Source organism: Triturus cristatus, chromosome 5_2 (assembly GCF_964204655.1).
Source record: "Triturus cristatus chromosome 5_2, aTriCri1.1, whole genome shotgun sequence".
Classification (NCBI taxonomy): Eukaryota; Metazoa; Chordata; class Amphibia; order Caudata; family Salamandridae; genus Triturus; species Triturus cristatus.
The window spans coordinates 1,009,959,622-1,009,984,210 of NC_140588.1; the positions used below are offsets into that span (position 1 = coordinate 1,009,959,622).

The following is a 24,589-nucleotide window of genomic DNA, read 5'->3' on the forward strand; positions in this document are numbered from 1 at the left end:
TGAACTTTTTTATCAGCAGTTGCATGCTGTTGATCCTCACTAAATTTGGCTGAGCTTTGGCTGCCAGGCTGTCTATGGTTGCGCACAGGTACTGCCGTACGTGGGCGGGTTGAAGATGTGACTTTGGATAATTTAGTGAGAATCCCAGACTGTGAAGAAGGTGTATGGTGTGGGATATGTGGCTGGCACACTGCTGGGCTGACTTTGCCTGAACAAGCCAGTCGTCCAGGTAAGGGAAGACGTGAATGTGCTGTCTCCTTAGGTGTGCAGCCACTGTCGCTAGGCACTTGGTAAAGACTCTGGGCGCCAACTTTGAACTGATAATGCTGATCCTGAAGAGTGAACCTGAGATATTTTTTGTGGGACGGGTGTATGGGTATGTGGAAATACGCATCCTTCAAATCCAGTGTTGCTAGGAAGTCTCCCTGACTGAGTAACGGTAGAACCTGCTGGAGGGTGAGCATATGAAAATGCTCTGAGTCAGGTCCAGTATAGGTCTGAGAGACCCGTCCTTTTTTGGGATCAAGAAGTACAGAGAGTACTCCCCTGACCCTCGTTGTTCTACGGGCACGAGCTCTATGGCTCCTTTTTGCAGCATACTTAGTACTTCCTGCTGCAATAATGCTAAGTGCTCTGCGGACATAGGACGGTGTCTTGGTGGTATGTTGGGTGGATTGGATGTTAATTCCAGACAATAACCGTACTGGACAATTTCTCTGACCCACCTGTCTGTGGTGATGGATCTCCAGACTGACAGGAACTGTTGGAGTTTTCCCCCGACCGGTGTTATGTGGTCGGGGGGCAGTGACAAGACGTCACTGTTTGTTATTGGCAGAGGACCTGGTGTTGTTGTGTCCTCGTCCTCTGCCTTTGGTGCTGGATCCACGATATCCACCCCTGTTGTTCTTATTATAGGTACTCTGGGTACCTCCTTTATTGTACTGCTGCTGGGACCCCTGACATCTAGCTGCTCCTCTATTTCCGGGGCGACGAAAGGAGCCACTCCGAAACTGCTGTGACTGTAGAGCCCCCATAGATTTCGCAGTTTCAGTGTCCTTTTTAATCTTTTGTAGTGTAGTGTCAACCTCGGGGCCAAATAAAAAGTCTGGGTTGACTGGTTGATTCAAGATATTATTTTGACTTTCAGGTTTGAAGCCGGATATTCTCAGCCATGCGTGCCTCCTCAACATCACACTAGTGTTGATTGCCCTTGCCGCAGTGTCAGCTGCATCTAGTGCGCATTTGATGGACGCATTTGTAATGAGTTGTCCCTCTCTGATGAGGAGCTCCGCTCCATCTTTGTATTCATCTGGTAGGTGTTCTAGCAGTGTTTCTAGGGTATCGTAGTGTGACCTGTCGTATCTGGCCAGGAGTGCCTGAGTGTTGGCAATGCGCCAGATGTTTGCTGCTTGTGCTGCTATCCTTTTTCCTGATATTCTAGCACTTTGGACTCCTTGGGCCCGATTCACAGAACTAACTTAAGACAAAATCCTAAACTAACTACTTTTGGTATTCACAGAAGTTAGGATTTTGTCTTAAGTTTGTGTTAAGACAAACTTAAGACAGACTTAAGACAGTCTTAAGACAGACTTAAGACAGTCTTAAGCCAGACTTAAGACAAACTTAAGACAGACTTAAGACAGACTTAAGACAGACTTAAGTTAGGATTTTGTCTTAAGTTTGTCTTAAGTCTGTCTTAAGTCTGTCTTAAGTCTGTCTTAAGACTGTCTTAAGTCTGTCTTAAGACTGTCTTAAGTCTGTCTTAAGTTTGTCCTAAGACAAACTTAAGACAAAATCCTAACTTCTGTGAATACCAAAAGTAGTAAGTTTAGGATTTTGTCTTAAGTTAGTTCTGTGAATCGGCCCCTACGTCCGGAGGAGCATCACCGGTAGTTTGCGAGTTAGCTCTCTTGCGAGCATTAAAAACTACCATGGAGTCCAACGGCAATTGACCCTTAATGTACATTGGGTCTCCTGGGGCTGGTTTGTATTTTTTCTCTATTCTCGGGTTCAATACCCGTGCTCTGGTTGGCTCCTTAAAGATGTCCTTAGCATGTTTGATAACCCCTTTTAACATTGGTAAAGTCTTGACCGTTCTTTCTGATGTGGAGAACGTGTCCACCAAGAAATCCTCCTCCACAGAGTCAGAATGAAGTTCCACTCCGTGATTGGTAGCCGCTCTTTCAATGAGGGCGTTAAAAGCAGCAGTATCTTCAGTGGGAGATGGTTTTATATTATAAAGATGAGTGTCAGGAGCATTTTGTGGGTCTCATGGGTCAGTAGGGTCTTGCTGTTGTTCATCAGGGTCATTATCCACAGGATAAGTTGTATCCTCAGTATATCCCTCTCCTGCATCCGCCTCCGAGTGTGTGGGAGAAAAGGATGGTGGTTCCTGATCATATGTGTGGTAAGGTTCTACAAGCACTGGTGTCGAACCTGACGCCATTTTCCTTTTTAGTGGAATTTTGTATGATTCCAAAGTCTTTTCTGGAACAATTCTCCGCTTGCGGAACAACAGTCTACCACTGTCGATGTCGATAAACTGGTCCTGTGAGTCTTCGACATCAGTTCTGTCTGTGGACACTGTTCTTGGTTGTTCGATACTCTTCCTAAGTTCGAACATCTTCGGTGCCCCCGGTGGTGGCAATCCAAACTTGATCGGTGCCGGCGCCGAGTGAGCCTTGGCGGCCTTGTTCGGTTCGGGACCCGTTTTCGGTTCGAGAGTGTCCCGTTCCCTGATGCGCTTTAGGGACTCCGACACCTGTTGCAACGTGAATGCCGACGGTGCTTTTGATCCGACAGGCTCTTTGGAGACAGGCCTCGACGCGGTCTCCGGTTTCTTTCCAGTCTTCGGGGCTTCGGTCCGAAGTTTTGGATCGACGCCTTGTTGATCCGGTATTTTGGCAGTCTCAGCACTCCTCGGTGTTGATGTAGTCGGATCGACCACCTTGACCTTGGTCGTTGGTGTCCCAACCTTCGGTGCTATAGGCCTCTGCGTCTTCTCGGGACCGAGGGCCTTCTTCTGTTTCTCGGTGCCGAAGTCCTTTTTTGGTTTCTCGGTACCGAAGTCCTTCTTTGTTCGTTCGGTTCCGATGTCCTTCTTTTGTGTCGACGGATTGGAAGGTTTCGATGCCTTTAATCCGACCTGAACCAGTTGCACTTTCGGTTTCGATTTGACCGGTGCAAGTTTTGGTTTCGATTTCACAGAATCGACTCCAGTCTTTTTCGATAATTCTGGCTCTTTTGAAATGTTCGAAGCCGTGCCTTCAGGCGGGGCTGTAGAACGATCCGACCGATCTTGGGTGAGGCCCGCAGGCGATCCCTCGACCTGAGCCTTAGCAAGACTATCTCCCTCGGCCTCCGCATCGACGGATTGGCCTAGCTCCTCGCCTGAGCTATCTTCCTCGGCCCCAAGGGCCTCATCGTCGTCTCCTACCTCGTCGACGACGTCTTCGTCCTCGAAGATCTCCTCATCATCGTCGTCATATTGGGATTCAACCTCTTCGACGCTGTCGACTTCTTCATCCTCGGTGCTGAATATGTTAACCGGGTTAGGTGCCGATTGTTTGGCCTCCAATCTAGCCGCTCGTCTATTCCGAAGGGTCTTTTTTGACCGGAACCGGGCGCAGGCCATACACCTGGTCTCATCATGATCCGGTGATAAACATTTGTTACACACCGGATGGACATCAACGTGTGGATATTTTGCGTGGCATAGAGGACATCTCTTGAAGGGAGTCCTCGATTCCATCTTCGAACGTCGACCGATGTTCGGACCGAAACTCGGTCCGAGAAGGGTGAATAAGTCCGAGAACAAGTATAATAATTTATCGATACCGAACGCAAACAATACCGACGATATCTAAAGGCTTTTGGCCTTAAAGAAAGTTTTCCTAACTTGAGCTAAGATAAGCACATCCGAGCCCAATGGCGGGAAAAAACAATCTGAGGATGGAGAGGATGCCCATGCGCTCTGTAGTCCAGGGGAGGAGCCACCTATCTCGTGATACTTCGAAGACTCTTCCAGCACAACAATATGCAATCATCCGGACCCAACACTAGGCGGCGATCTATGCACAGATATGAATTCAGCAGCCCACATGCCTCGAACATTATTCCTCCCTCCTAGAAGGAGAAGACATGTTGAAACCTACTTACCCGGTTAAAGTTAACCAGAGCCCCAGCATCACAAAATGGATGCTTCTGCCACAGACACAAGTCTGACCTCCTGCCGCTGGGAGTCCTTCCAGCGAGGGAGGCTTGGACAATAGGTTTCCTGCCTCGGGAGGTGCGAGCACCACCCTAGACAGGATTTAGTGTATTGGGGCAGGGAGGGTTGAATGAAACGAGACACTGCCTGGGGCACACAAGGTGTCCCATGCATAGTCCAGTTCAAACCGGTGCTGGGGCACTCCAGCCCTAGCTCTGGCGCGAAACTGGACAAAGGAAAGGGGGTGTAGCCACTCCCCTTCCTGGTCCCACCCATAGGAGGGACCTTGCAGGTAGCCCAGCCCACTAGCCCAGTATATTAGTAGCTAGTTGGGCCCTGCTAAATTAGATTAACCTGAATCTGCAACTTGCACAGAAACTCTGGACCTTCGACATTCGACCTCAGGAAGAAGACTGAAGAAATCTCCCTTGTGGCCAAGGAGTGACCACCCTGGGTAACCAGGCACCATCCAGCGACTGCTGCTTGCTTTGCGACTGAATCCTACGAGGGCCGACTGCAGAGACTGACCAGCGCCGAGACTTCCAGACACCTCTGAACCAGATCCACATCTCCAGCGAAGTTGAGACCCGTGGAGGCGACGAGGGACGTGGGACCGGCGACTTGGGAAAAGTGGCTAGTAACTGACTAGCGCGACTTCTGAGGCATCCTCGAGGCTGTGCTTGGGGAATTGAGAGGCCCCACTCCCGAGCACCATCTGCAAAGAAGATCAGCTCCCCACACTTCACGTGTTCTTCGTGGGGCCCTTCTGCACCTGTGTTGCTCGACGTGTGTTCCGGCTGCTGGCCCGTTGGCTAGTAACCTCTGCGACGACGAACCTTTACTTTCATCTTGCTGGTCCGGCTCCTCCAGACTGGCACCCGCTGCTCTCCCCAGACCTTCCTGGTCTGCACCAGAAGCAAGTCCTCCATCCTGCGTGGGTTCCGCTTGCCAAGGCTTGTTGGGTCCTGACTCGACTTTGACGCCGCCGACAGCAAGAGCCTTCGTGGGACAGCTCACCTCCTGGTCCTGGTCGTCCTCGACGTCTCCTGGTACCCGTGGCTGCCGCGACAAGCTTCACCTCTTCACCTGCATCTTCACGACATTGCCTGGTTCCTTCCCGGCTCCTGGCTGGTGACCTAGACTCTGTCCCTTCTGCTTGCAGGTTCCTTCCTTCTTGATCCCCACCTTGGGATCCACCGGACACTCTTCACTGACTGCCTGTCAGCAACTTTCCTTCAGGCATCCATAGAAGTCCACGACGAAACCCAACGCAAGTTCACACCTATGCACCCGCAGCCCGTGGGCTAGGTAACTTGGGTACTTCGGTGCTCACAAGGGTATTGACTATCCTAGGGTCTAGTTTCCGAGTCTCGACTTTCTAGCTATACCAGAAGTGTCCTAAAACTGCTTATTTCTAACTGCTAGTGATTCTATCAACTTTACGCATTACGCGTGAGTGTTTCCACTCTGCACCTGAATCCCGTGGGCCTCCCACTTCCTAACTGTTGGTAGTGTAGTGTAGCCCCAGCGATTCCCTAGGCCTAGGCCTATCCTGTGTTCGAAACAGTGGTCCTTATACAACTTACTTAGTATATGGTTTGCGTGGCCCCTAGGGCCTAAATGTATTACTTACCTGTGTGACTTAATGTATGCTTAAATAAGACTGTGTTGTACTTACTTCGAATCTCATAAAGAGTGCTGAGGGTTTGCCTAGAATAAATACATTCTATTTTTATATATATATCTGTTGTGGTGTCCTTTCATTTGGTACTCAAGGGATTATATATGGTATAACAGCTGGCTTCACATGCCATTCAGAGTTTAGCCTAAGACTGCTCTTGTCCATGCTACCACTAGGATAGCAGGTCTATAAGGTTGACTTTACAACCAATCACCATAAGGGTTGTTTGGACTGATACAAGGTGTACACTAGAATTAGTGACATCATATATCAGGTCAACTTCTCACACAGGGTTTTCCCCGAGAAAGGCAGGTTGGCCACTCTTTGTTGTGCCTCCGGTTTGAGTGAGGTAAGGCGAAGCCAAGCGTGACGCCGTTGGTTGATGCCATGACAATATCCATGTGCCGCTAACAGAGACATCCGCCGCCGCGCTGATAATCTGATTTGACACCAGCATCCCCTCACGCAAAGTCTCTAGAAAGTCCTCCTTCTTGTCGCGAGGCAGCAGCTCCACGTACTGCTGGAGAGACTCCCATAGGGCACGGTCGTAGCGCCTCAACAGAGCCCCGGCACTTGCCGCCTTCATGGTGGTAGAAGCCGTCCCACAGACCTTTCTGCCCGCCGAGTCTAGCCAACGGCTATCCTTATCAGGCGGCACTGTCGAGGAAGGAGTGGTAGCATGCTGCTTCCTTGCCGCCGTCACAATGACCGAGTCCGGTTTCGGGTCCATCCTCAGAAAGGTCGGGTCCGATTCCGGCGCCCGATACATCTTCAGGAGCCTTGAGGGGGCTGGTTTTGTCACCGCCGGAGTGAGGAACAACTCCGTAGCGGGCTCCACCAATCCCGGCACTAGTGGCAGCAGGGGGCGAGGCAGGTGCTTCTTGTGCAGCGTCTCGAAGATCACGGACGTCGTAGGTGTTGGCACCGTCACCGTGATCCCTAGCTTGGCCGCACCCCTCAGTAGCACCTCCTGGAAGGAGACTACATCGTCGACAGGCGATACTCCCGTCCCTGGCGAGTCCGACAGCGTCGGCGAGTAGTCCCTGGCAGACGATTGGGTGCGGGATCTGGCTCTGCGCCTCCTGCGGCGTCGCCCAGATGTCGATGACGACCGTCCACGGCTCCGTGATCTTCCTCTCCGTCCGGAGCGCAATCTGTTTGGCTTCGGACGCTCAGCCGGCCTCGCAGGCGACGGTGGCGTAACCTGGTGCCGCGGCCTCGGAGTTCTCTTCGGCGGCGGTTACCTAGGCAACGACACCGACCGTGGCGGGGCCACAGGTGGGCCCGACGGTGTGTGAGGCGGAATGGTTTGAGGAGGAGGAGGAGGAGGAGGAGGAGGTGTATACACCACAGAGTACACCGAGCCCGGTGACTCCGTTCTCTTCCTTCGTGACCCCGAGGGACTCCCGGCGTCAGGACTCCTCCTGCGCTGCCTCGGTGTCGATGAACGCCTCCTCGACGGCGAACGCCTCCTCGACGGCGAACGCCTTCGACAGGTCCGTGACGTCGGGGATCCCCTTGACGGTGACCTTCTCCTCTTTGCCGACGGCGACCTCGCCTCGACAGCGAGCGCCTACGCCGGGACTGGTCTCGACGCCGATGCCTCGACGGAGAAGTCGACGGCGTCGACGAAGATGATGATGTCGTCGACGGCGGACTGCTCAGCTCCCTCGACGTCGAGCGTCGACGCCGTTTCTCCCCAGAGCCCTGGGGAGACGGTGAACAGACTGCAGCCATCCCCCTCAATGCCGTAGTCGACGCCGATGGAGAATGGGGACGTTTGCTGGGCTTCCTGCCCCTGGGGAGCCCCCAAGGGCCTCAGCCTGGGCAGAATCAGCCCGTCCTGACCCACCTTGTGCCCTCAGCCTTCTGTCCTTCAGGCCTTGGAGCCTGATCTTCATCCTTTCTCTCAGGGTCCTGGCTGAGAAAGATTGGCAAATGTCACACTCCTCTGGAACATGGGACTGGGGAAAGCAGACGATGCACACCCTGTGTGGGTCCGACTTGGCCTTCTTTCTCTCGCACTCCGGGCACTTGTCAAACAAGCCAGGCATGTTGACAACATAGAGCACACACAGAAGGAAGGCAACAAGGTACTTAATAAGCACTTGAAAAGTGAACAAATCCAAATAAACCCTTGAAAAGGGAGAGCTCAATGCTTCAGGGTCCTGCTAGCAGGAGCCGGAAAAAAGAACTGAAAGTAAAAGGGACCTGCTGTGCATTCTGGGATACTGGAAAAGTTCTGGAAAGTTTTCTTAAAGGCACAGTATCCTGTTCTGAGCCACATAATGGAAGCCTATGGGGCTTGTCTGTCCATTCCTCCCTCTCTATCATTCCAGAGGCTTTTGCTGGTAGAGGCAGGTTTTTCTCTGTGGAAAAAGCTGGGCAGGCAGTGCTGTTGGTGGATGTTGGTGGAATTTTCTAGTTGAAGTACTGGACAGTGTAGCCTGTGGATATAGGCTGCATTATCTGTCTTTGAATCCTCTCTTAAGTGTAGATGCAGGTCTGCATGGCTTGACAACTTAAGAGATTATTTTTATTGCTCCGGGGTCCACGCACATGGGCGGGACTATTCACTAGATTATGACTATACACAGAGATTCCCTACTACAGAATCTATGTTACTGATTATGGTTCAAATTAATTAGGGTGGCGCCATCAGCGTGATCTCGTTATTACTATAAATCCAAATGCTGTTGAATCAGTTATGTTGGCTGATCATGATGAGGTGAAGGAAATTTGTGATGAAAGTCGTCCTGATGATCTAGTGAAGAGATATCCGAAGGTTTTTTTCGATAAGTTGGGCTTATTACAGGGGTTCTCACATAAGATCATACTAAAAGATGATTCAAAACCTATTGTGCATAAGGTGAGAAATGTTCCTAATGCTATGACAGTGCTCTTAAAAGAGGAACTTGATAAGTTGTTACAGCAGAAAATAATCGAACCAATCGAAGCATCGGAATGGTTGACGCCCATTGTGATGTAGCCCAAGGGAGAGGGAAAGATCAGGTTGGGCATTGACTTGCGTGATTTGAACAAAAGTATTTGGGTGGACAGACAACCACTTCCGAGTATCTCTTAAATGTTAACAATGGGAGGTGGTGGTATGGTATTTAGCGATCTGGATATGACATCAGCATATCACTAAGTCGATCTACATGCACAATCTAGACATTTAACAACGTTTATCACTCCCTTGGGTGCATTCCATTACAAAAGAATGCCGTTTGAGCTTGCCTCAGCGCTATTTCAAAGGATTATGAAAAACATATTTGGAGATTTAAAGCATGTGTTGTGTTTCCAAGATGACATACTTATTGTGGGAAAAAATACCTCTGAGCATGACAACTATTTGATGAAGTAATAACAAGGTTGCAAAAGCATGGCTTGACTATAAAAAAAGAAAAATGTCAAATCCGTATGAATGAAGTAACTTACCTGGGGCACTCTATCAATGCTAAAGGTATTAGTCCAAAAAAGAGTATTGTGTCTGCTATAGAAAAAGAATTTACTGAAATTGTAGAACCTTTGAGGAGAATATTGAAAAAAGGAGTTGGATTTAATGGAGTGAAGTGTGATGTTGAATTTTCGCAGATAAAAAAATTTATTATTTATATTTCAACGTTAGGACCCTTTGATGTTTCAGCAAAAATGTATGTGACAACAGATGCAAGCAAGGTTGGGGTTGGTGCGATGTTGACGCAAGTCAAGGATGGAGTGGAAAACATAATTGCATTCGCGTCTAGGTTACAAGGTGCAGACACTACGTAATTGAACGTGAGACACTGGCTTGTTGCTGGGGAATTCTTAGTTTTAGGTTTTTTGTATGGGGTATTCCCTTTAAGCTCAGAACTATCACAAGTCTCTAACGTACATTTTCAAAGGTGGAAGAGGTCTGGAAGGAAATGTGACGTCACGCATTACTAGGTGGGGATTGTCAGTGATGGACTATAATTATGAAATAGAATTTTTGAAAGGTAGCAAAAATGTGGTGGCAGATTACCTTTCGAGGATGCCAGTGGAAGTAGAGTCTGAAGATGTCACTGCTCAGGTAGCACCAAGAGATGGTATATTTTTGAATGGAGAATTAGCTATTATTGCAGCGGTATGGATGGCTGCAAAAGTAGAAGATGATGTTATGATGGAGGTAGAATGGTGAGTTGTATGTGGTTGGGAAGAGAATGAGAAATTGAGTGGGGTTATGCTTGAGTATTTTAAGGTCAAGGAAGAGTTGAGTGTAGTTGGTGATAAGCTTATGAGAAGGGGTCAGTTTGTTCGTCCTAAGGGGATTCGTAAAAGAATTCTTGACATTGTTCATGAGGGACATTTGGGCCGGGGGATTGTAAAAGGGAAGGTAAGACAATCGTTTTGGTGGCCAAGATTGGATCATGATGTTGAGGAAAGGATAAATAATTGTGTAGATTTTGCTGACAGTGATAAGAGCAAAGTGACTAGAGAACCACCTCTAGAGGTCGTGGAATCTCCTGAAAGACCTTGGGAGAGATTGGCTGTGGATATTTTAGGACCTATATCAAAGTTAGAGTTGAGGAGCAGATACATTTTAATTTTGGTGGATTACCATACCAAATGGTTTATGCTCAAGGCTGTTAGTGAAGTGAATTCTGCTAACATTATTGAGTTTTTGAGGACGTTTTTATGGAGGAAGGTATTCCTAAAAGTATTGTGTCGGATAATGGGGCACAATTTGTTTCAAGAGAGATGGAGAATTATCTTTCTGGTATGGGAATTGTACATGAGTGGCTCTTTACAGACCACAGGCTAATGGCTTGGTTGACAGGCTAAATCGATTGGTGATGGATAATATACAGCTGTCACTTGCTAATCATCTTGCGTGGATGAAGGAGTTGAGGAAGATGATGTGGGTTCACAGGACTACTTCCCATCCTGTGACAGGTGTTTCTCCGTTTGTTTCATTGAAGGGAAGGCAATCTGGTGTCAAAGAATGTTTTGTATGGTTGAGAGGAAGTGGTGGTACAATGAGAATTGAGGTTGATCGTGAGGAAATCAAAAGGAAAGCTTTGAATTCTCAATATAGGAATGTAATGTATTACAATCAGAGGAAAAGGGTGAAATATTGTGTGGTGGCACCAGGTGATTGGGTGGTAGTAAAGAAAAGAGGATTTGTTCCCAAAGAAGAGAGCAAATATTCAGCTCCATGCAGAGAGAAGTAAAACGTAGTGTGGTAGTTTTGGAGAATGGTGTCGTAAGGAGTATGGGTGACATATGCAAAGTTTAATGTTCTTTGGGTGTAATGCAGTATGCCAATTTTTATGTTATTCTCATTATTATTCATTGTTCTGTTTAAATTCATAAGAAGGAAGATATGTAATGATCTGTAATGTTTGTAACATAGAATCTTATGAGGTCACAGATGACCTAATATAGAAAGTTCCTTGAGGTTTTGAACAGTTGTAAGCTGGAAAGCATTGGTTATGCCGTTGATGCTGTATTCGGAATAAAATTCATTCAATCAGCTCAAGGAGTATCTTCTTTACAGAGTGGGCAGGCCTAGCCATTTGACTCTCTCCTCGTGATCCCCAGAAGTGAGATGGGAGCAGGGCTCGAGGCTGGTGCCAAGCCTTTTGAGGTTGAAGGCAGGTATGCTTGGCCCAAATCTGTCCAAACTAATGGTTGATCCTTTGTGGGTGGTGGGGCACAAGGTCTGGCCTGCACTGAGGCCATTTGGGTACATTGTCCCTTGATACTGGTAGGGAGCAAGACCCGTCCGCAAACCAGTCCTTTAAGCTGATACCAGGCATTCTGAATTTGAGAGGTGGTACCCATGACTGATGGACATGTGTGCAGGTAGTTGGATCCCTGGTGGTGGGTTAAGTGCAAGGATTGGTTGCAGCCTAGGCTCTTTGGCTAACTCCCCAGCACACACATAATCCCTTGAACTGGGTTGGGTGCTAGACCTGGTCCCCAGACCAGACCTTCAGGTTACACTATTATATTTAAGATGTATACATCAAACTATATATTTGAATTGGAAGTAGAAAAGGGTATAATTTTTATATAAACCAAAATGTAAAGGTTTGCAAAACCCTTGCTAAGCCTGATTGACCAAATAAAAAAAGAATATTTTAAAAATATTTTGTTTTAATCAATTGCAACTATAATAATGCAACTCTTTACTAAAAGTATTTCTATGCTTATGCTAGCAAATGACTATCTATAATAATGAAATATCCTACAATATCAATTTTATCTTGGTGCCGTCCATAATGTACACAATTCACAACTCTCAACATGGTACTGTGAAACCAGTGCAATCCTGTGAACCCCACAAATCGATGCACTAATGTGGGTTTAGTAAACAGGGCTCCAGAAGATTCTTAAGTCCAAAACACGCTAACAAAATTTAAACAAAACAAAAAAAAATCATTAAGAATAATGCACATTACCTTTTCCGTAGAGGGCCCGTTTGTTGAAATGTATTTGATTTTGCCAAAAATGTGAATACACTCTTGGATGTTGTTAAGGATAATCCTGTTACCTTCATCTGTTAAATGTACTCCATCCTTCCTTTATAATCCAGGCATGTCACAAAGTTGTTATAACATATGGGGCCAGTGCAGAAATCACTTAGTTTACATGTCTACTGGGATGACTCTACTTGTGGACAGAACTGGTTCAACTATTGCAACTTTGTGCTCCAATGGATCTGACATCTACCCTTTCCGAGGGAACCCAGGCCCAGGAATTCATATTTCAAGGCTGCTGCTGAACTCTTTTCCTCCCTGAGGATGACCTGCAGAATGAGAAATGTTCACACTAAATCAGAGGTTTACAAAACAAAAACACATGCTCAGTTTTCTTAAAATGAATAGCTCTATGTTTAGCTGTCACTCCTAAACAAAAAATAATTTAAGGTGAGGTGAGAGGTTTCCAATAGTAGAATGTATGATTTTTAAAAAAGACCCAAGTTTATCTCTACACCTTAACCACTTCTCTTTCCTTGCTTTAAAATGTTATTTGCAGTACAAAACAGTAAAAAAAGAGACCATGTGCAGCTACGGGCTGACATTAATAAAATGATAACTTAATACATCAAGAAATGTAACCCAGGGTCAGCTCAGGGTTACGCAAATTGACCCTCTGACCTCACCAGAGATGTACCACCTTTTACAAAGAGTTTCTGCTACTCGTTAGTTACATTGAGGTAATGTCAAGTTAAACCAATGACTGCGTATAGTACTGTGTCATAAAATAACACACCCTTGCAAGTGGAACTGGACCCAAAACTACACTGCCCTGATGAGGGCTAACAAGTTAAAAACCTCTCTGGAGTTGCTGGTGTTCTGCTTCAGGAGGGACCTGTTCTGGCAGTTCAGGCTGATCTGGTAATATAGGAAGGAGCTGGACAAAGGTGTATTTTCATTCCTGTGAGAGATGGCATGGAGAGCAACCAAAAAAAAAGAAAATAACTCAATGGACTAGAATGTGGACTTACGCAATTACAAAGTGGTTGGCATCAATTCAATCATTCCACCTACCATGTTTTTGTATTCCTAAGTGTTACGCCTTAAGTGTGATGGGTATGCCTAGATGTGGGTTCCGTGCTCTTAATGCCACTGGACTCTAGCTACACCTCACTGACAATGTCACTCTAAGCTAAAACCTATCCCCAACCAAACCCACAGCCGTCAGAAAGACTTTCGCAACGGGATGACAGCTGTCGCCACTGAACGAGAGACAGCTGCCTCAAACTCAACTCGGCAAGACCAAAGTACTCATCCTGGGACCCAACCCCCTTCAGCTTGGGAGATTCCTGGTGACCCGCCGCGCTAGGAGCACCCCACATCCACGCACAACACCTCGGCATCATGCTGCACTCCTTGCTCACTATGAACAGTTAGATCAATGGCGTTCCTTATCATTCTTCCACACGCTTTGCCTACTCCGAAAGCCCTAGATGGACCCCCATTGAATCCAGAAAGACGGTCACCCATACACTTAGCAGCAGACAAGACTATGGCAATGCGCTCTACGCCGGCGTCACTCAAAAACTCCTCAGGAAACTACATAACGTTCAAAAGACCACAGCCAGACTGGTCCTCAACATCCCCCACCGCAACCACATCACCGAACACCTGCGAAAACTCCACAGCCTCCCAGCCTTTAAGAGTAATCTCCAAGCTTCTCACACACGTCTACAAAGCCCTACACGACTTCACGACCAACATACCTGAACCACTGCCTCTTATTCCACATACCCACCAGACACCTCTGCTCCACCCGACTGGCCCTGGCCACCGTACCATGGATCAGCAAGACCAGGACTGGAGGAAGAGCCTTCTCCTACCTCGCCGCCAAGACCTGGAACACCCTGCCTCTCCACCTCAGGCAATCACTGTCGCTGACCCAATTCAGGATGGATCTCAAGACCTGGCTCTTCGACTGAACACCAGCATCCAGAAGGATCAGCAGCACCTCTGCCCTCCCCCCCCCCCTTCAGCACCTTGAGACCCTCACAGGTGAGTGGTCACGTTATACAAACCCTGACTGATTGACTGATTGATTGATTGATTGATTGATTGATTGATTGAAACAGGTCTGGGGTTGCTTGTGCTCCGGTTCCAAGGGGATCTGGTATCGCAGTTTGGGCTTGACTGTTCCAATTCGAGTAGCACCACAGCTGATTTGCAAATGGCTGGTTCCTGGCCGAGGTGGCATGGCTTCATACCAATGGCTCAGATTGATTTAAGTATGCCACCTATCACTTTATTGTATTCAACAGGCTCAAATAAGGAAACTATTTAGCTAACAATCAAAACTCAGGTCAGAGTGATAAAGGAGAGATCTACTGCTGAGAACATCAAAATATTTCTGCATAAAGTAAGAGAATGAACAATTTAGGTACCCCGCTTTATTAACTAATATAAATGAAGAAAATGCTGGCTGAAAATGTTTCAGTTTCAAAGAATGCTATAAAAACTGTTAACTTTTTTCCTGATATGCACAAATCAGCCTCACATTATTCTTGCTCTTTGTGCAAGTTCCCCATAACTTTTCCTGAAACTCAAATCTGTCCACTCATATTTATATTCTGCTATGACTAACCTCAAGCTTCTCACATACTCCAATACTTTTCCACCACATCTGAGAGTCTACATGTCCATATGTAAGCTGCATGAGACTTTTTCTTCTGTCTTGCTATGCGTTCATAGATCTATAATTCGTCTCACCATGACTATCCTTCAAAAAGTAACCTTTTCTGCTTTGGTATTCACAATTTTTACATATAAATATAGCTGACATCTGATTGCGCAAGAGCTTGTTCAATATTTCATAGATATTTACAATACAGAAAAAAAGGAGGAATAGAAAAATAGAGATCATCAATCACAGATCGATTGTTTCCTGTCACAAGATCTAAACAAGCATTTGCAATGCAATAGGTCTCACATTACTGAAAGTTTGAGCTATTGCTGTTGCAAACAATAATGCAACGTTAATAGCTCAAACTTTCAGTAATGCGAGACCTATTGCATCGCAAATGCTTGTTTTGTCTGTCTTTGCATTGTGCCAGTTGTTGGGAAAATTCTGTTGATTTACCACCTAAGACAACGTAATTCCACAACTAAACAGCCGGAGATTAAAATAAAACATGCAGTAAAGTGACATTGAGCTAGAGTTCACCTTTCCACCCAATACATTTAAACTCCACATACATTAGCTTCTGATACAGAAATGGAACCCACACTAAAGGGCTGAGAGCCACATTATAATGCTGCCATTAAAGTGTTTATGATTGGGGCATAATTCAAAGTGCACGATAAGAACAAAGAACAACACACAAGTGACGTATTAAGGGAGCATGGGCTAAGTTGATTCCCACCGTCCCAAACTACCAGTCTAACTTCCGGGAAACAGTCGGTGGGCGGTAACTTAATATAATCACGGTCGTGTCACCTGAGACAGTCAAAGACGTCTCCACAGGCTGAGGAAGGCAGCCGTCCGTCCAGTCACGTTCCCGCTCGACAGGTTGTATTCCCGTTACCTTTAAAACTGAATGCATAGATAACCATAACATGTATTTCAATGCCTCGTCAGGGTAGTAAGCGCTATATTAATGTAATTTCAATGTTTGTGAAGTGCACGCTAACCCTGCGGGTCTTATCTTGTGGCTGAATAACAGGTTGTTCTTTTATCAACTCAATAGTACTCATTTTTTCGCTCTTTGAAGGATGAAATGCTGAGTAAGCCCGCTAACTTTAAAACGGAGACCATGGGGTCGGCCAATGGAAGAGATACACAAGGTTATTGAGTCAACGGATGCGTCATTAAACACGAACTGATGTTTGATACTGTTTAGCGAAATGCACAAAACGTAAACGGTTAGAATTGCGGCGACTTAGACCAGGATTCGAACATTTACAGTTCAGGAAATAGAAAAGAAATGGAAAAAGAAGAGAATAAGAAATGGGGACATAAGGAAAGCAGACAAAATGCAAAATAGGCAATAAAAGCTATCGGCTGAAACAGGGGAAAAGAAAGGAAGAAAACAAAGAACCATAACACAGACAAATTTAAACGAGTGGTGCGCGCGCGCGCCACAGCGAGCCAAATGTTTTAAATTATCGCGCCCGTGTCTGGGCACGATAATTGAACTACATGGCCTTTGGAGCGCGTAAATAGAACCAATAGGCCAGGGGCGGAGCAATGCGCCCGCCTTTGGCCTATTGCGTGCTCTCTTGGGGAAAAAACACGCACGCAAAGGTCAATGGCATGGCACAAAAGCAAAAGCACATGCACAAGTGTGTGCGATTCCTGGCTCTGTTTTGGAACCCCGGACAAAAGGACTCTCGCTGCGCGAGCAGTGCCGCGCACTGCATCGATAGGCGCGAGACCTAAAAACCATGATTCAGCCTATCTCCTCATATAACAGATTGATTTGTAATCCATTTCTTCATAGGAGCCCAGATTACCCTACCTCTCCTGCTTGCATCACAGCCTTTACATTTGTATAATGATTTCTCAAGGTGATATATAGCCAGCAAGCGACCTAGCCAAGCTTGAAATTGAGGAGGGTCCGCATCTTTCCAATGAGTAGCAATGAGAAGCAGAGTTACAGCTATTGAGATGAAAACAAACTTGCTCTTACGAGGGTCATATTGTACCTTCTCATCGCATCCGAGCAACATTAGGGTTGGAGTTATAATAATTATAGTGTCTATAGCTACTGACAGAAATACCTCTATTTGTTTTATCAGGGGATTCAATTTCTCGCAGTCATAAAACATGTGGATTATATCTGCTGGCCCTTGATCGCATCGGGGACATTTGTCATCCTCTCTTTTCCCCCACCGATGTAATTTTGTGGGAGTGAAGTAGAGATCGCATATGGTATAATAGTGTTGGGCTTTCAGGTTAGCTGCGAGGAATGTCCCCTTAGCTAAGGCTAATGAGTTATACAAATCAATGTCAGAATCTCCTATTTTAGTAGCCCATTTAGTTTCTACTACCTCAAGGTCATCGGGGAGTGTATCTATCAAAATGTTATATATGTTCTTAATTTTTGTCCGTGGCTGAAAGATGATCTCTATTAAAGAATTCCTATGTACGGAGATTCCCTCCTTAATTTGATTTGACCGGTTTCGGGGTTTCACCCCTCTTCAGCCAGAATACCTTCGGTATTCATACTTTCCTGTGGGAAACTGCACAACTTCTCAAGCGAGTCATGTAGAAAACATGGAGACGTTTCTTTCTTGTGCTTTTTGTTTCTCCTCAGTCCCAACTTATTGAAGTGTGGCTTTATCCGTCTTCCTAATGCTTTTGTTCCTTGACACTATGTCTGATTACGATGCGTCTTTTCATTTAATGTACACACAGCGCTGGCATCACAGCATTGACTATTTAAAACCTGTCACCTTTCAGTGAAGGGGAACCTGCGTAAACTGCTTGCACTGGGCCTAAAACCTCAATTTTTTCTATGGAAGACAGGCGTGTTCAACACGGTCTCAGGAGCATGTAGGTTTAAAAAGCATCTTACATATACATTAATGGCTAATGAAAATGCTCTGTATGGACGGTTGTTGTCCTTGCTATATTGAATGCTTCATTTTGTTTTCTCATCATATATCACAAGCTACTTGAAAATTCTTTCCTTTCCAAAAATATTATAAGGAACCGTATTAGTTACTTATGTCACTTGCAGCACTACTTTGCCATTTTTAATGTTTCTTTTTCTATATTGCTTATTTCTGGGATAAACGTTCTAAGAAGAAAGCCTTCAAAACTTCAAACAAAATCAAAAACTTTGACTAAAACAATATGAGAAGATGGAGCTTTAAAAAAAAAAGCCCTTCATAATAGAGATGATATTGGAGGTGCTGCTCTTCAATTTAGTTCAAATGATTAAGTACCTATGAAAAGAGAAAATAAATAAAGACAAGAACATGAAGCAAAATTGTCTTTCAAAAGCAACAGAAGCAGAAAGAAGGAAAGGCTCTGCAATTACTACAGATGAACACGCAAGGTCTCTAGTCATCAAACAGTTAACGATTCTGACAAAATATCTGAAACCAATGAGGTAATTCATAGCTAGATAAGATTCAAAACCAGTAGTAAAATCCTGAATTTCACATAGGAAACTGGAACACACACTTCATGAATAGAAGGTTTTTGAAGGGAAGAAAGCTATATTCGCTCTAGTTTTTGACACAGACCGAGATGCACATGAGAACAAGTTACCAGTCGCGGACACCCAGGTGTCCTAGGACCACAGGTTAAGAACCGCTGCCATATAATATTCCTGGGGCTTTAGACAGGGTCTGGAAAATATTGAGCAGTACCCCTGCACACTGGTAGGTGGCATCGAACGGTTCTGCATCAGCGTTGTACGCACCAAATGTGAAGGGTGCGGTGCCTATACAAGTGCCATCCCAGGACACTGACATCAGATTCTTTTTGTGACTATTTCCACGCCAGAAGGCTGATCAACCAGTGTGCACATTACAAGGGCCTACAAGGATCAGAAGGACTGCCCTTTTAAGGTCCAGATGGTGGAGTTTCTCTTTCTCCTTGGAAGGGTGAGGCAGAGCAAAGAAAGTCAGCAGCGTGATGTTTTGGTCACAGGCGGACGTGATGGCCACCAAGAAGACTGTCTACATCGTCAGATCAGAAGTCATAGACATCAGCTGTGCATGGGATCAAAGGGGGAACGCATCAAATAGATTACAACTAAATTAAGATACCACTGGGGCTTAACAAAAGGTTTGGAAGGAAACATGATGAAGACTGCAAGGAAATTGGGTGTATTATATGATATGGCTGAGCGACCTCACTATGTAATACACTCACCAACTGCTTTAGGACCATAGGTTTTTGCAGGCAAACCTTCAGCTCAACCCTAGATAGCTGTGGCTCTAAAGAGCAAAGTTCACACGAAGGAACAAGTATAAAGCATTTCATGAGCACCAGAACAATTAAAGAACTAGACAAGACACAAGAAATCCTACACCAATTTATACAAACAGTATTGTTAGACAGCACAACTAAATGGATCCAACGGAGGGTTCTGAAGGCATTTTTACAAGGAATAGCAAATCAAAGCGAACAAAAATTGGTAAATTCAACAAATTTGGTCTTCAGAAGCAGTCTTCAGTCAGTTTCGCACACCTTTATCTATTGCAGTGGTTTCCTATGGAAATGTTTCTGATGCAAGGGTTGAATGATGCTGAAAATGCTTAAGGATGCTGTGGATGTGATGTGGTCGATAGGGTTCACAAAGGGGGTGAGGCGATCCTGGACATAGTCCTCTTGGTTGTGGAAGTCCAGTAGCCACTGGGCTACTGGAAGTCACCTGGTATCGCGGTAACAGGCAAATCCTTCCCTGGACAATAAGTCGTCCTCTGGATGACCAAGCTGCACAGCAACGACTTCCAGAATCAGCAAATTTGGATGCAACTTTTGAGCATCGAGTCCTGGTCCCTGGTGCTGCCAAGGCGGCGGTTGGTGGCTATTTGAAGATTCTGGGCTACCTACTTGCCAGTTAGTAGCTTCTCAGCTGCTGTGACCCTGTCCTGTGAATAGGTCAGCCAATAAGGTTCTTTAATGGTGAAAGCCTGAATTTCACTTACTCGTCTGGCTGAAGTAAGTGCGAGAAGCAAAGACACCTTCCATGAGATAAATTTGAGCTCTATTTTGTGGATCGGCTCAAAAGGTGGTTTCATTAACTGCGAAAGAACCACATAAAGACACCATTCAGGTGAAGGGGGCCGAATAGGAGGAAAAGTTCTGAAAAGGCCTTTCATGAACTGTTTGATAATGTGGGCAGAACAGAGAGAAGAGGCGTCAGACGTCCGTCTATATCGAGAAATGGCTGCGAGTGTATATATGTATTCGTACTAGACTCAGCTCTTGTCCTGGACAAAACATCCTTACAATCCTGAGGGATAACCAAGTCCTTGTATTCATTGTACTCAGGTGCCAGGCATGCAATTGAAGAGAAGCTGGGTGCGGATGCAGGATCTGCTCTTTGTTCATTGTCAGTACGTTGGCTGACAAAGGAAAGCAATAAGGTTTGGATTGCGACAGTAGGAGCAGTTACGTGAACCAGTGCTGACGAGGCCAACGTGGGGCAATGAGAATGAGTTGGCACGGTACCCGTTTCACTTTCTTCAACACTCTGAAGATCAGGGAATATGGGGAAAAAGCATACGCAAAGATTCCTGACCATCTTATTGAAAACACATTCCCCATGACCCTGTCTGAGGTTCCCTGCTGGCAAAGAACCAGCATTTCTGGTTCCCTTGAGATGTAAACAGAGCCAAGTTGGGTGTTCCCCGTTTCTGGAAGATGTGGTTGAGGACTGATTGAGTTCCCACTCGTGATTCGTTTGACTCAACCTGCTAAAAGTCTCTGCCAGGTTGTTTTTTATACCTGTGTGATATTACGCCTTGATAGTTATATGATGCTGTAAAGTCCATTCCCATATATTTTGGTCTTCCCAAGATAGGATCAGAGATCTCGTTCCCTCCTGGTTGTTCAGATAGTGCATGCAGGTGGTGTTGTCTGTGCGTATGAGGACTGAGGATGCTCTTATCCTTGGGAGGAATGATTGGACGGCTAGAGAAATTGCTCAAAGTTCTAGAAAATTGATATGCATTTTGGAGAGAGAGAGACTCCATTTGCCATTTATTTCGAGGTCTTGTAGATGTGATCCCCAACCTTTCAAAGATGCATCTGTTGTCAGAACAAACTATGGAAGCGGGGAAAGGAATGACAGTCCCAGAGCGAGATTGGGAGGAGATTGCCACCAAAGGAGTGCTTTTTTCATGACCGTAGTTATTCGAACTATGTTGTCGAATGATCCTGATATTTGAAGTCATTGGGCGTCCAACGGCTCTTGAATTGGTCTCATTCTTAGTCCAGCATGAGGAAACATGAGAATGGCGGAAGACATCATCCCGAGAAAGAATTTGAGGAGAAGTACAGAAGCGTACTTTCTTCAGTAAAGGTCGTGAGCCAAAGATAAGATGGTGTTCAGCCTTTCTGTTGACAAGTATACCTTGTCTTGTAGAGTGTCTAGTAGTGCACCCAGTAACGTCAGCCGATAAGGGGCTAGAATGGATTATCGGAGATTGACTGCCAGTTCCAAAGAGCGGAATAGTTGCAGGCAGAAAGAGTTGTCTTCTGAAGCCTGACGAAGAGAAGGGGCTTTTGCTAGCCAATCGTCGAGGTATGGGAAGATCTGTAGGCCTTTCAGCCTTAGGAACGTTGCCATGGGAGGCACTTGGTGAAATCCCGTGGAGCTGAGCGAAGGCTGAGGTGAAGGACCTTGAACTGATAATTTGCGCCTGCCACAGAAAAAACCGAAGAAATTTTCGATGTTTGGGGTGGATAGGGATGGAAGTATGCATCTTCCAAATCCAGGCTTGCTAAACAATCCAAATGGTTCAGAAGTTGTATAATCTCCTAAAGAGTGACCATGCGAAAGAATTTCTTTAGCAGGTATTTGTTGAGTTTTCTGAGGTCTAAAATGGGATGCCATTCCCCCAACTTCTTATTTATCAGGAAAAAGCAAGAGTAAAAACCTTTTTCTTTCTGAAAGCGTGGAACACGCTCTTTTGCTCCTTTTGGAAGCATTATCAAAGCTTCCTTCTTTAATAACTGAAGATGGGGTGGTGCTGATCTTTGAGGCGGGTGATGAGGTGGCGTTGAGGTGAACTCTAAGTTATGGCCATACCTTTTATCTAGGACCCATTTGTCTGATGTTATTTGTTTCCATTGATGCAGAAAATGTGAGAGGGGTTTTCTTCAGGGAAGACAGAGGAGTGGCAGGCGGCGAAGTGTCATCACTGTTTACGACCCGAATCTCTGGGCTGCACCTGTTTTCGTCTAGGTTGTATGGAGTAGGCAGCCTGTGGTGGTGCACGATATTGCTGTTGCTGCTGGTAGGATGGACAGTAAGAGGTGTAGGTTTGAGGCTGGAACCTTTGATAACCTCCTCGAAACAAATGATTTCCCCTGCCTCGTGCTCCACGAAAGGGGTCTTTCTGTATTGGAGCATTCCTAGAGCTTTAGCCATGTCTGTATCTGTTTTAATGGTTTACAAAGCGTCATCGATTTGTTCGCCAAAGAGTGTTTCACCATCAAACGGCATATCCAATATCTTGCTTTGTACTTCAGGGTGGAACATCGTTGCTTTCAGCCAACCCTGGCGTCTAAGGACAGCGGCTCCAGCAAGCTGATGGAAAGTTAAAGAAGCAAAATCCATGGAAGCATCAATAATTTCGGATGCTGACCTTTCTCCTTCCAACAGGATCTTTCTAGCTTCCATCTTCTTGTCATCTGGAAGGAGATCCAAAAACTGGGCAATGTCCAACCACATTTGTCAATCGTACCCGGCCAAGATCGCAAGATCGTTGGCAGCTCGAACAGTTGCTCCTGATGTTGTTGTGAACCTTTTTCCAATATTATCCAAGCTCCTCCCTTCCTTATCAGGTGGTGCAGTAATAGGTGCTAGAGGGTTCCTTGATCTCCGCTGTGCGGCCTGAGATAACGGAATCAGGCTTAGGATGACTTATTAGACACGCTGGAGCATCGTCTGGAGCCTTGTACTTCTTGTCAATTCTGGGCAAGACAGGGATAACTGTGGCTGGTGTCCTCATTACTTTTAATCCTTCTTCCCATATGTGGTCAACATTAGGAATAGACCTAACCGATTTTCTAGAGATGTCTTTAAAATCATAAAGAAAGCAGTCTGATTAGGGATAATTGAAAACGTGATGCTGCTCTCTCAATTAAAGCATGAAAGCTGCCGATTTTCTCCCATTTATCTCCTGTTTGACCTTCTTTCTGAGGCTGATTATCCTGAATTTTCCCCTCAGAGGTATCTGGATGTTGTTGTTGAGGCCCACTAGTATCACCCACCGGAGAAGATGCAGACACAGGTACCGAGGTAAGAGGTGGTGAAACAACAGACTGTGGTGGCTGTGGAGGAACAGGAGCTGAATTAAAGCATGTACGATAGTCTCGTAATAAATCCTGAAGATCTTGAACAATAGCGACAGGAAGGTGGACCATGGGTTCAGAAACTGGCTCCATATATTGCATTTTAGCATGAGGAGGGTGGTATTCATGTTGATAATATCCTCCATAATCCTCATCATCATCTTCCTGATATTTAACATGTAATTGGGAAGGACTATCAGCAAGTCCAAACATCCGATTATCATCAGATTCCTCCAAGAATGTTGAAGGAGGTAAAGGACAAACTATCGCAGGATTTTGCAAAAATTGCCTCGTCGACGGTGTCGTAGAGGATACATTGGTGTAAGCTGCAAGGAAGATAGACGCTTACAACCAGGCGTGGGATACATCAGTCAGCTTCGTCGACAGTAAAGGCGTCTGCGTTGTTGACGAGGACATAACAGAATAAGTTTAGGCCGTCGTTGGTATCGTCAACGTGATTGTCATCGGCGCAGTCGTAGACGTCGACGGAACCACCGTCGTCGACGAGGATGCCGACAAAAAGTTTGTAGTTGTCGTCAGTGTTGCCGTTGACGATGAAGTAGACGGCGGTACAGCAATCATCGTCACCGGAAGCATTGTCAACGGGACCATCGTCGAGTCAGTCGTCAGCGATGGAGATTTCTTTGACGATGAGGAAGGACAAACTTGTTTAGAAGATGGTTTTTTCGTAGACGGTGATTCTGAAATTAACACGGTTGGTTGTACAAGCTTCTTTGAGACCTATATCTTCATGAAATGGATTGAAGAATATTTGTCTTTATCTTTCTTAAGACTTTTCTTCTCAGTAGGAAATGGAAGCTTTCCTTTTTGTGAGGTACCTTCCTCCTCATGACAAGACTTCTTTGATGACTTTTTCTTGGACCTTCAGGAGATTCAAGAGATCTCTCTCTCCTTTTAGGTGTTTCCTTTGAGGCCTGTGATGTAGAGCTCTCTTCATCCTCTGAGAGAACATCAGATTTTGACTTTAATTTTTCTACCCTCCCTGTTCTTGAGTGTTTTTGTAGAGAAGGTTCTACAGATTTTGCAGTCTTACCTTGTGTAGAGGGTAAAGGCAATAGATGCAGCTCTGATGCGGATCTTCAGCATGCTGCCTCTTCTTTCCACATGATCAAAATGACCTGAAGAGACGCTTTCTTTGAAGATTCAGACATGTTTGATGAGAAAAATGCTAGAAAACTGGAAAATCTAGAGAA

General features: G+C 45.7%; 1 long non-coding RNA gene across 4 annotated transcripts in view; it reads right to left on the reverse strand.

Annotated features, from left to right (window-relative positions):
- The window catches only part of LOC146829583 (uncharacterized), a 493,129-nt gene that overhangs the window by 160,022 nt on the left and 308,518 nt on the right, over positions 1 to 24,589 (reverse strand). For all 4 annotated transcript variants that reach the window (XR_014962015.1, XR_014962016.1, XR_014962013.1 and 1 more), the window contains one exon: positions 12,320 to 12,666. This is a non-coding gene — a long non-coding RNA (uncharacterized LOC146829583). The remainder of the gene's footprint in view (positions 1 to 12,319; positions 12,667 to 24,589) is intronic.